Below are 12,756 nucleotides of genomic sequence, written 5' to 3'. Positions count from 1 at the left end.
GCCCTGGGGACGCGGGTCCCACAGCCCCGGCTTCTGGGCTTAGGACTGGGGAGGTTCGGCTGAAGGCTGAAGTGAGTGGGGAGATTGTGATTCGGGGGCTTTAAAAGGATCCCGTGGCCAGGGGCAGGGCTAAGGCCCAGCATTTCCCAGGGATTGGAATTTGGTGCGGAGCACACTGATCAAAGGCTGTTTCATCCCACATGGGTACGAAACAGACCACATTTTACGGAGGATGCAGCCCTAGAGAAGAGGGAGGCGGAGGAGAAGCATAAATGAAAGGCACTTTCCCCCTCCTCTGCAAAATCATCAAGTGTAAACATTCACGCACTCTGATAAACTATCGAATTGTCTGGCAGATTTAGTATTTAAGAAAAGGAAGCGAGAAGAGGTGGTGTCAAAGTTCAATTCTAATAAAAAGAATTCGGTTGATGAACACAAGAATACTCAAGTTCACATGGGGTTGTGGCTCGCTCTCTCTCTCTCTCTCCCCCTCGGCACCCCACTCCCTACTTTGAAACCCTGAGGAAGAGAAAGAGAGAATAAACTCTGAATAACAGACGATTACCAATAGCTAGTGATTTCACATCTGTTAGGAATACCGTAAAGAAACTTTGAACCTCGGACTAACTGCACTGCCCTTCCACTGTATGTATGTATGCATGGATGTATGTATCCCCCCTCCCATTTCTACTTATTTCCTCACTTAAGCTGTGTCTTCATGTGGGAAAGTTGAAGGGTCCCAGCTATCAGCGTTGATGGTGACAGAGCCCCAAACTGACTTCTAAGCTCCAATTTCTTACAGAGCTGGGTGAGCTAATGGGCTTTGTGGACCGGCTGGACAGATCTGTGAGCCTTCCTCTTCTTTCTGCTTACTTTCCTCCTTTCACTCTTCCCCCTGCCTCGGGCCTGTTATTCCTACTTTTCCTCAACTCACTTTCCTCCCTCCTCCCCTCTTCCTCCCTCCTCCCCACTCGCTACCCCCCCTTCTCCTCAGCCTATTCCTCTCCCTAGCTCCATTCCTCCACCTACTCCTCCCCATTTCTCCCCCCACAACCCCCCTTCCCATCACCACTTATAATGGCACACAAGGGCTCCCTCTGAGGTGGACGGCCCGGTACGTTTTCGTAGTCGGTCTAGCGTGAAATGATTCGGTGTAACCGGATTCTTGGGAAAGGACAGGTTACGTAAACATTTACTGATGTGGAGTAACTATACTATTTGTACTCTGATATGCAGGAAGGAAAGTGTTGATTAACACAGAAGAAAAAAAAGCGAAATTAGCTGATTGCATGCTCATAAGTGCAAGCTGTCATTGAACTGCTTTTAAAATAGACACAGCTGGGTGTTTGTGTTGAAAAATTTCTTGTGTTTTTGCTAATACTGAAATAAGCATGATTTTGTATACCAAACATTTTCAGATCATTAAAATTTGTAATCTGTGCTGGTTTTAAACACAAAGAAAAGAAACAGAATCATTTCGATGTAAAATTTGCTGATATTATATTAACTCAATCAGGTCTGTACAAATTGTGCATTGTGCCTCCTAAAATCTGTTTGATCAATTTAATACACAAAGTGCCAAACGTGGGTATTGTTTGTTAACATTGGACATTTTATTCAAATCTGAGCTCAGCAGCAAACTGGAGGAGCATTCCTTGAATACAACACCAGCACTGACTGATGAATTTTTAATGTTTTAAAGGTGTTTCTTAGGTCAAGGCTGAGTGTGCATTGTTTTGTGATCTTGTATAAAATTTTAGCAGGTGAAAATAAGTTTTTCTTTTGTTTACTTTCAAAAAGCAAAAACGGGGGTCTGCTAATGAGAGCTGTAATAATCTGGTTTGATGTGCCAGGAGCTTATATTGACTGGAAAAATATTTTGCATGCAAATTAAGAATGTGTTATATTATTTTAAGGATTGCATAGATGTAAGTCTCAAAATAGGATATTTGTGTAGGAATAAATAGCTTATACTTTAATCACTCTAAAGATCTCTTCTCCCTGATGACAGAGGTCATTTGCAATTTGGGGGGAGGTGATTTTATTAACCTTTTAATAATTTTAATTGGACTTTATGGTGAGATAGAGTACTCTGTGTGTGTGTGTGTGTGTGTGTGTATATATATACATATATATATATATAAATGTATAGGTGTGGGGGTAGGCTTGTTCAACAAAACACGCACTATTTACTCAGCAGCCCACATTTGTCTCAGCAATGGCTTCTTTTTAGAACTGCTACTAGATGAAATGGAGGGGGAGGGGGGCACTTGGGCAGAGCATTGTGCAAGTTGAAAGTCCCTGGATGGAGCTTTGTGAATCCTACTGGTCAATGTGGGTGCAAATTGGATTTGAAGGACTGCCCATGTCCACCTCGGGCCTCTGTCCTAAACACATGAAGCCCCAACTCTGTATTTCCACCTCACTCAGTCCCCATGATTACTTTCAGAAGACAGAGGGTATCCAGTGGTCTCAAATCCAAAACAAATTCTGTACCAGTCTACTAGTTTCTCATCATCAGCTTAATCTTGATCTCTCACACACAAACATCTATAAATGTACACTGTTAAGGAATCAAAGCATAAGTCAGAACAAACATAATTTTCTGGTATAGATATAGTGGTAAACATCTCTCCTTTTCTGCCTGCTGTCCCACCCCATCACCTACCCCCAAAAAGAGGACAGGCCTTGTAAAGAGTCAGCAGTTCCAACAGAAGAATTGGTTGGGAAATGAATTAGATGATTTCACCTCTAGTTTTAATTAATAACCAAGGCTCCACAGCCTATTGCTTCTGAGTAGGGAGCCGCACATTTATTTTTTTCACTTGGCGGTGTTACATTAGGTCTTCCTTAAAGCCCTTCCCGCTTTCTGTCGGTTTTTCACTTCTTTTTTCCTCTCTACCTGCTAGTTAAAGGAGGGGAGGCCGTTTTTACCTAAAATCCACTTTACTTTTGGCTCCCTGGACAGTGAGTCCTTGGAGTGGCACCAAGCTCTGGCTAAAGCTCTCTTCCTGCAGATGCATAGGGAGTCCCTGAGCCCAGGATGTTTGGGAACAAGTGGAACTCATGCAGAGGCATCCAGGTATTTCCAGAGACTGACGAGCCGAGGTCTGCAATCCCTTCCTAACAGCAGGTAATGGTGCTAACATTTAGTGATTGTAAGTTACTCTTTAGCGTGTTGTATCCTTGTTCTGTGGGTTTTGGTTACAGGTTATACGATTAGGTTTGCGAGAACAGTAGTGAACTAAACTTCTCAGTAAGAGGTCTTCACACCAGGGAAGTGTTACTTTTCTGCAGCAGCCCTGCCTCGTCACTCATTAGGGAGCTGCAGGTTGTCAAGCGGCTGCTCTTAGCACGCACGCGCACACCCCCAATATCCCCGGGGGCGCGCACATGTGTGCGAGCATGTGTGCGCGCGCACAAGCACACACACACACACACACACACACACACACACACACCGCACTAAAACTAAATTAAGAAGCCGATGATTAAGACAAGCGTCTACTAGGCCTGTCATTTCAGCATCCTTCCATCATAACATTGTGGCACCGGCAATTTTGCTTGAGAACCTCGAGAAAAAAAAAAAAAGAAAAAAACTATGGGAGAGCCTCGTATTTCAGAGTCGAAATGTTTAACTGGTATAAGCTATCGAGGCTTCGGAAGCGAGAAAGTCCAAGGTAAAGGAAGAAGAAGAAGGGCTGGATGAATGGAGACCCCTGGGACTCCACAGGCTGGTTTCCGTGATGCTGTCAGAGGCTCCAAGCTCTCTGAAGGCAAGTACACACACATCCAAAGAAACTGCAGGAGCTCTGCAACAAAATACACTCGGGAGTAGCTTCTTCCCAATATTAGCTTGTGGAGAGCCAGGCACAGAGAGATGGACAATGAAATATTATCTCCCAGGGCCAAGGACTTTTAAAAAGTCTCTTCGAGTCTTTCAGTCAAATACTCTACACATTTTTTGTAAATATACAAAATGCCCATTACTCTTTACTTGTTTCCCATTATTTGCCAGCCCCCTTAAGATCTCCGAGGGTAGACAATTTTCAGAAGGAGCTGAGTCCCTGCTAGTGTGAGGGCAAGCCTGTTCCATTTCTTGAACTGATCCAATCGGGAGAAATGCTCCCACACCTTTTGGGCAAGCGTGCTCTGAGAGGTCCTTTTTGTCCTCAAGTTGCCCAAGGAAATGGCACAGCTCTTCCTTCAAAGGGTCAGGAAATGCTAAAGAGGAAGACAAAGAGTTGGAAGGGTGATGGTAACCGAGAATGATGAGAATGATGGAGGTCTGTCTTTAGCTTTAACCCTGGAGTCTATCTGAAAAGGGACAGTGCTTGGTGAAAGTCAGAACACAAGATAATGGATTTTCCATCAGTGGGGCATCAAACAAGGGAGAAAAAGAAAGACTTCATAAATATATATCAGGCTTAACGAAGAACTTACAGGCCTCAAAATGCTGAGCTTCTAACTATCCTGTCACCGTTCTCCTTAATTAGTTGGAGCTTCAATTTGATTTCCCGCAGGAGCCTGAATAATCTACTTTGGGAAGTGTTATAGCAGTCTTCGGAGACTGTGGTGCATCCAGTCTCCTCTATTTTGAAGCACCCTTCTAAAAGGCCCCCCAAACTCCGGTCGTTGCGAGGAAAGATGGATCTGCGTTAACCGCGGTTCTTAGGTGGTCACCTCTCAAAGGTCCACGAAGGGCACTGAACAGCCCAGGGTCCGTATAAGAGAGTGATGAGTGTGTTTGAGAAAATGCTCCTACCCACTAAGGGTCTGTGAAGGAATGAGGAAAGAAAAAAAAGAAAGAAAGAAAAAAAAAACTGCAAGCGTTGGGGCGGGCAGGCCAAAAGGCACGCGGAGAAACCTCCATCACGGAGTCATTCTCACTGGGAAAGTCAAATGAGAGAAAGTAAACTATTTGCTAATCCAATAGATCAGCTCCCTTTCTAGAAACCCAGATGGACAAACCAATGAGCCAGTTTTGACTTCCTGCGTATCTCGTACCCACCTGCCTGCTCACTCTCGAACTGCGGTTCCTGTGGGTCTTCCCCCTCCCTCCTCCTCCAAAGAGCGGTGGAAACTATTGGAGCGGTGTTTCCAAAAGGTCCTGATCTTCTCCCTCCCCCGCTCGCCCCGAGAGGCTTCAACCCGGCGGGTTCCCGGCGCGGAGCGTCGCGGAGTCCCGGCTCCCGGCCCGCCGCGCCTCCCGCGCCTCCCGCGCCTCCCGCGCCTCCCGCGCCTCCCGCGCGCCTGCCCCGCGCTCCTTTGTCGCCGAGCCTGCCGGGCGCAATGGAGCTCACAGGACTTGCTGTTAGGTTTCATTTCCGGATTTCCCCCCCTTATAGTTACCTTTCCAGACGAGATGTCTCGTGTTTGCACATCACGCCGGAGGCACGCACACAGATCAATATTTTTGGGCCAAGAGGTCATCTGCTACGCTGAAGGCGGAAAAAAAGAAAATAGAGACCAGTTAATGGTTTTAAGCTTATCATTTGTATAAAGCACAGCTCCGAGTTAAAGCTTAGGGTACGGGTAGGTGAAGCTGATTCAAATATTCGGTTACACGTAAGGGGCGTTGAACCCAGTAGGGGAGACCAGTGATACCCCATCTCTCTCCTGCCCTTTGCAAGGAGCCGCATCCTGGGAGGAGAGGAGCGGCCGGGGCAGGCTAGACGCAGACTCGCGCCAGGAACAGGTTTCCGTTAGCGGGTGGAAACAAAACAACCCGACTCCTCGGTTGCAGAATCTACGACAAAGGTAGTGGGGGCGTGGGGATGGTCACTTTTATTCTGAAACACAATCCTAGATTCTTGTTCACCAATTGTAGTATCTTCCTTCTGGGTTTGTCCTAAGGCACGCAGGGGAGAGAGTAATGCTCACGAGAAAGGCACGGTCGGCAAAGTTTGGCTCGTGAGCCTGTGAACTGTGAATCACCACGGCGAAGAGGTTTTCTTGTTCTCTCTCTTTTCTTTTCTCTTTGGAGCGTGAACTTGTTAGATAAGATAGATGAGGCCCCAAGGAGGTGGAAACGCAGGAAAAGCCCAGCTCCTTTGCAAAGCGGCGTGTGAAGCTGGCAGGCGGCGGCGCGCAGTCGAGGGGCTGAGCGGCGCAGGGCTCGCTCCGGAGCTGTCCCAACTGCTGCCTCGGCGGCCGCGCGCCACACCGAGAGCTGCGCTGGGACCGCTGCCCAAGCAGCCTACCCTTTGGCCCTGGAGTAAACAGCCCCGAAGATGAGAGGACGGCCCCTGATTGGGCCGAGTGTCTGCTCTCCAGCTCCCTGCACTGAACTGGGCCCGCGGGGTTTGTGGAAGTCCGACCACAAAACAGTCAAAGGATCATCGGAGACACTAGGTTTTTAAAGAAGTCTGGAGTCACACATGAAACATTATTTTTCTCATTAATTAGAAGTAATTCCCTTTCCCCATTTATATGTACGTACACGCTATTGATTACGCACCGCGATTTACTTGGAAAACGTTTAGAGTATCTTTAGCACACACTCCTCATTCTTTGTCTGCTGAAGCATTTTCAGCTGATAGTGTGGCTGGTTGGGATCAATTAGCCGTAGATTTTGCCCTAAGACTGCTCCCCAGGGCGGACAAATGGAGCCAACCCATCCTCAGCGATGTTTTTCGCCCACGTGCGTATCCACGCCAGGGCTTTAGAAGCAGTTCAAAATCTCCAGCCTTGGTTTCACTTGATTTTGTTGTTGTTGTTATTGATAAATATTGGGTCATACACAAGGCACTTGTCAGAGCCTTTGGCTCCATCTCGCAGCTGCAGCTCCTAGCGGGGCGTTTGAGTCGCGTCCTAAGAACTGGAGGGATTTACTGGGAAAAGAATTGCACATTCTGTGTCCTTTCAGTCGCAGAGATGGTCTCTTAAAATCCTATGTCCAGTCTGTCTGCTGTCACGTTTATTTCTTGATTTGCTCAGATATGTGAACATTGGGTAGATGTTTGTGTCTTTTCATGTATGTTTTTTTAATTGAGATTGTGTCTCTAAAAAAAGGAGGGAGAAACTATTGATCCCAGGTCTCTTGGTATATCTGAAACCAAAAAGAACATAGGCGAGTAGACAGATAATTGTAATTATGAGCTGGGTAGGGGTTTCCCGGTGACGGTGGTTGGGTAAGTAGGACATTTGGGGGTTGTGTAATTGGAGTAATATATACAGTTTATCTTTCGGCTGTGATGTGCATACTCTTTCCCTTGATACATATTGCACATGAACTGAACCCATGGTCGGCTTGTCTTGGCATGTTTGAAGCTCCAGACACCCAACAGTATCATTACAGGAAAGACACAAAACCCCAAAGACTCCAGGCAGGGAGACTGCTGCCTTTGGGGTGAATGGGGAGTCTGTCTTGGCGTTGGACTTTTCGGGTAAGCGCAACCACTGGTTCAGACTGCCTGGCAGCCAGAGTTCAGGTCTTCCCCGCGCTGAAGTGCAGAGAGGGGGTGGGGATAGGGGTGGAGAAAGAAACAGCTGATTTTCGACATTTGAAAAGGACTCTTTCTATTTATCAGTGTTACCGAAGTGTACGTTACTGGAGAAACAACAAAACAAGCATAGAGCTGCAATTTTCAAGAAAATAGGATCCCCAAATATAAAAATAAAAAAGTAGCAGATAAGATGTATAATTCAATCAAATTACACAAAATTGCTTGAAAATCCAGAACAGTAGCGATCCATTATGCCTCTGTTTTATTAGTGACAAGTACAATTACTCTAAAATAAAGAACACTGGTGAATATATAATTGGCTGTAATCATGTTAGTGTTTGAATAAAAATGACGGGAACATTTAACACTTTGACAACAAAATGTTCAGAAATAACTTATTTATTCAAACAGTTTTTATTTTCCACCAAGTGAAGGAGAAACACAGTTTGCTTAGGAAAATCAATGACTTTTCCCTACAATAAATAAATATCCAAAAGGGGGAAAAACAGCCCCACACCTCTATATTATTACTATTATTATTATTTTTTTTTAACCAGCAAGAAGCTTAATCCTGTGTTTGGAGTCAGCACCCGCCTGTTGTCGGCACCAACGTCCGCCCCCTAGAGGAAAAGCTCTGCAGCTCACCCAACGCCAACCCGTTTTCCCGCCGTGACCTCGGGAATCAAACTTAATATTCCTTTGCAAATCGCTCTCCAAACTAACTCCCCCCTCCCACACCCCCTCACATCCCCTTCCGCCCTACAACATCGTCACAATATTTTCTTAGTAATTGCTCTGTGCAACTGACAGAAGCGCCAAGTCTCCGGCAGCGCGGTGCTCTCCCAGCAAAGCGCCAGAGCGCGTTGGGAACCAGGTCAGGGAATATTTGGGTCTGGAGCGATAATCCGCTTTTATCCAAAATTCGCCTAGAGCAGCCCGAATTCGGGTCTCGTAAAGCAACGTCTGATGCCGACCCCACCACATTCCAGTGCTTTTGTAGGGCTTCCTTAGAGAAAACAGCCCGGGTTCCTCTGCCGGCCGGTTGCTAGCTGCGGGAGGGGGTTCCCGGCTTCTCCGTCGCTCCCTGCTCCCCTCCACCCCCAAGCTCGAAGATCTGAGATCCCGGCTCTCTCTAATCAGCTCCTGGAGCCCAAAGGGTCCTTCGAGTTTTCCAAGTGGGGTGCTTGATGTACTGAGGTAAAGGCATCAAAGGGGTTGGATCGGTTTGGATGGGTGACCCCTGTGGCCTGGGAGACCAACCCAGGAGAACACCCCGCCCCGGTCTTTACACCGAGTCGCGGAGTTTCGAAAAACTTTGTCAGTGCGCGGGGAACTTTGAGGCTGGGCCCGCAGGGACCAGGGGCCTTGCAGTATCTTAGTCTCGGTGGATCCTGTCGGCTTCTTTCGAAGAAAAAGCCACCCTCACTCCCTCATCTTGCCTCGCTGCTCTCAAGCCAATCTTGGGGAAAGGAGATGCTAACCGAGGCTGTGGCAAGAAGAGTGACGAGGGTGATCCGTGCGCTCCCGACGGGCTGACACCCGAGGGTGATCCGTGCGCTCCCGACCGGCTGACACCCGAGCAGCAAGCAGGCTGCTGACAGCAGCGCGCGGGCTTTCCGGCATTTCCACCCCCCAACCCGTCCCAAGTTTTGTTTTGTTTTGCTTTCATGTATTGCTGGAATACTGTTAAAACTGGAAGTTTGCTAGAAAGGCGAGGAGGGAACAAGCAAGTTGAATTCGTTTGGGGAGAAAAAAAAAAAACCTCATAAATAAATGGAATTCGGGGGGTTTAATTTCTTCTGTTACCCCTTCCTTCTCCCCCCCCCCGTTTTTTCTCAATTTCTCACCTTTCCCTTCCCTCTTCTCTCTCTTCCTCCTCTCCCTCATCTTCTATCCCTATCCGTATTCCTGTCCACATCCCTACCCCATCTCTGTGGGTGAAAGAGAAAAGCAGCAGCTTGAGAGGGTGGAAGTGACCATTTTTATGCAGAATTTCAGAACTACGGTGTGTCAGTTCTCAGTCCCAACGCTGGAGTTTAAAGGACATATCCTGGGGCTGACTCTTCCTCTCCTCTCTTCCAGAGGCAACTTCAGAACCAGGGACTAAGAAGCTTTTTTTCATACTATAGAATTATTGTTTTAAAGATAGTTGAAATAAATGTGTGTGTGTGTGTACAATCTACAAAATAACAAGCCCCTCAAACTGATGTCCTAGTACATGCCTGGCCTATGGAACGAGGCACGCCCCAAAACTCACTCCACCCAAACCCTAAGAACTTAAATCCTCAAAAATGTCTCATTTTGTTTAATGTACAACTGGCGCTTCCACTCTCAAATGCCAGTTCTATCATTGCTCTCCCGCATCATATTAACAAGCGATGTTAGCCTTCCCCTACGTGTTTAGGCTGCTAATGCGGGCCACTTAACGCAACAAAAATGCTCATCTGTGGAGATTTTCCCAAGGCTGGTCTCGATGCTGGCTCCTTTTTCTTTTCTTTTCAGGGCATGTCAATTCCTCCCTCCCACTCCGGGGGCTGAAAAAAGGGGGTCCAACAACTTTGAGCAAGTGTGTGAGAGCTCCTTCCTCTATCTCTTGCCTGCCAACCCACCCAAGGGACTGTGAATTTTTGGTTTTCCCTTAGGAGCAGAAATAAATGGAAGCTTCAACCATGGCACTTGGTTGCCTCTGTCATCTTTCCTTTCTTCTTCCTCACCTCATCTGTGAAAGCAGCTCAGGATTGCTCTGTATCCTTCTTAGCTCTAGCTTTCTGAAGAAAACTGCTGGTTTTCTTTCCTGCTGGCTGAAAAGCTGGGTTGGAGGTGCTCTCTGTCTAGAATTGTTTGTGTTGTTGTGTGTCTTGTATGTTTGTCTAGTTTTAATAACTTTATGGAGGAGACTCTGAAGGAAGGAATCACCTGAGCCTAGATATGGCTTTTGTCATGTTCTCTTACTTTTAAATTCTGGCCTGGGAAAATCATGTGTTTTCATGATTCATAGGTATCTAGTTCCAAGGAGGCCATCAGGGAGAAAATACAACAAAACTGACTTACTGTGTAGTACATTTCATTCATGGGGTCTTAGTTTAAAAAGATGATTGTCTTCATGTCTCCCCTCTGGAACATTTTTGCTTTTTAAAAGCCTATAAAGTATAGACATGAGAAGAGAGTGTTTTAGCTCTGTGTCTACCAACTCTCTACCTTCGGATTCTTAGGCAAGTTGCTTCAGCACTCTAATTCTTTCTCTTCTCATCTGAGAAATAAGTGATCTGCATTCATTAATATATAAAATAGCACCCACTTACCAAAATCTCAACAACAATAAAAAGCAATTCCCAAAACCATAAGAATTTTTTTTTTTTTTTGGAAGCAGGAAGGAAATCTTATTCAAACGACAGCAGCGACATCTAGTGACCATAATGCTCAATAGTAGTGATGAGAGTGTAGGATAGTTTCCTGAGGAATAGGTTTTTCACAGGAGAGAGAAATCGTGTTTTTTTCTAGTAAATCCTGATTGTCTGGAAAACAGTATTCTCTTGATATCAATGGATATTTTACTGTGTTCGTGTTATGGTAATAATATACAGAAAGCAAAAGATGTTTACCTCAAATCTGCACATAGGGCAATTACAATTTTTAAGAACAGTCTTCTGCTTTAAATTCCATGTTAGGATACCAGTTCTAAAAAAATAATTTTGTGGGATGTGCTTTAATTTCCCAGTTTTCAAAGTTATAATCACATTTATTAATGCATAAATACTTGGTAAAATTGGAAAAGGTAGAAGTTTCTGAGATTTCCTTTTGTCTGGATCAACCATTTAGTTGATTTGAGATTGCTGTCTAGTCAATATCAGGAAACTGATTAAGGATAACCTCTCCTTTAAGTTGTCACATGTATGCTCTGTCTATATCACCTTTGCTCAAAATATTTTGGAATTCAAAGGAATGCGATTCCTATTTCCAGATGGACTCCAACTCTTCTTTATATAGCAAAGATTAAATGGAATATCTGGGCATGGGTGAATTTTTAACAATGGCAGAGACTTAGCAATGGCCCAAGACCTTTCAGAATAACAATTTTAGCATTTGCTTGGAATTTAACACTTCAGACAGAGGTAACAGAAGAATTCATCTCATTCCCTATGACTTTATAAATTGGCCATGTGTGTAGGCATAGTTTGTGCATGCACTCATTGAAGCATAAGTGTGATTAATTTCCTATTAGAAAAGCAGCTGATGACTCCTGGAATATATGGATCCATGTTTCATAACTTTAAAGGAAGCCAATTTTACTTGTTCCATTTTAGTTTTGATCAACATTCTTTTTTTTTTTTTAATTTTTTTTTACTATGGAGTCTGGCCACTGAGTGGTATGATAGCTATTTTAGCCGGGTAGTATTCTAAAATAATAAGATAATTGGACTTGTTATTAACACCTTGGAGAATTTGAGCTAGTCATGCCACTTCCCTTAACCTTAGTTTCCTCATATGAAAAATGAGAAAGTTGAACCCTCCATTGTCACTTATAGCTAGAAAGAGCTATAAAGTAATACATCGTCAGCCTTCATTGGGGAAGACTCTCTGTTGGTGCCCTTGTTATAATTTGTGACTCTTCAATGTCAATTCTGAAATTTCCAGTTGGGCATCTTATCAGAAATAAGAACTGGAAGAATTGATGAAACTGTCTTCTCCCTGTCCTTCCAATCTTCCCCTCTGTCTGATTTTTAAAATGACAGAAATCTTAGACTTTCCAGTTAACATTCACTCAGGCATTGGCATGCACCCAGCTCTCTCTTGCGGTCCATCCAGAAAAATCACAGCATAGGAATGGGACTAAGCTGAACACAAAGATGAGGCAGCTGTATTTGAGTTTCTCTATCTTGTTCCCATATCCTTATGGTAATGATTATTATTACTATTAATTTGGGGGGGTGGGGGACCACAGCCAAAGTGTTCTGGCTGCAAACAGCCTACATTTCCTTCCTGCTTCTGTGGCCCTATGAATAAATTCCTTCAGAAGGTGACAGTAAAATATCCCCCATTTCTGCCTGCCTTGGAACATCATTATGCACGTTTAGCAAGGAGAAGACTGTTAACAGGAGGCAACTATTACCCCATAATGCAAATATACTCATCATTTAACGTGAGTCCCAGTGAGGCTGAAGACATGTACAGGAAGAATCAGAACTATGCTGCCTGGATTGGTAGAAGGAACAGTGTTCATTACAAAGAATATTCTGAATCTGCCAAAGATTTAGGTTTTTTATGCTTTTCTGTTGTTCTTTACATATCATCCTGCTCTTCCTACTAC

At 44.9% G+C, this 12,756-nt stretch overlaps 1 long non-coding RNA gene across 1 annotated transcript in view; it reads left to right on the top strand.

Annotated features, from left to right (window-relative positions):
* The first annotated feature begins 118 nt into the window (after positions 1-118).
* The window catches only part of LOC140599347 (uncharacterized), a 51,853-nt gene continuing 39,215 nt past the window's right edge, over positions 119-12,756 (top strand). The window contains exons 1-2 of the long non-coding RNA XR_012002119.1: positions 119-1,114; positions 3,018-3,133. This is a non-coding gene — a long non-coding RNA (uncharacterized lncRNA). The remainder of the gene's footprint in view (positions 1,115-3,017; positions 3,134-12,756) is intronic.

The sequence above is a fragment of the Vulpes vulpes genome, chromosome 6 (genome assembly GCF_048418805.1).
Source record: "Vulpes vulpes isolate BD-2025 chromosome 6, VulVul3, whole genome shotgun sequence".
NCBI lineage: Eukaryota > Metazoa > Chordata > Mammalia > Carnivora > Canidae > Vulpes > Vulpes vulpes.
Note: the sequence above shows the minus strand (reverse complement) of the source record. Positions and strands in the feature narration are given on the sequence as shown.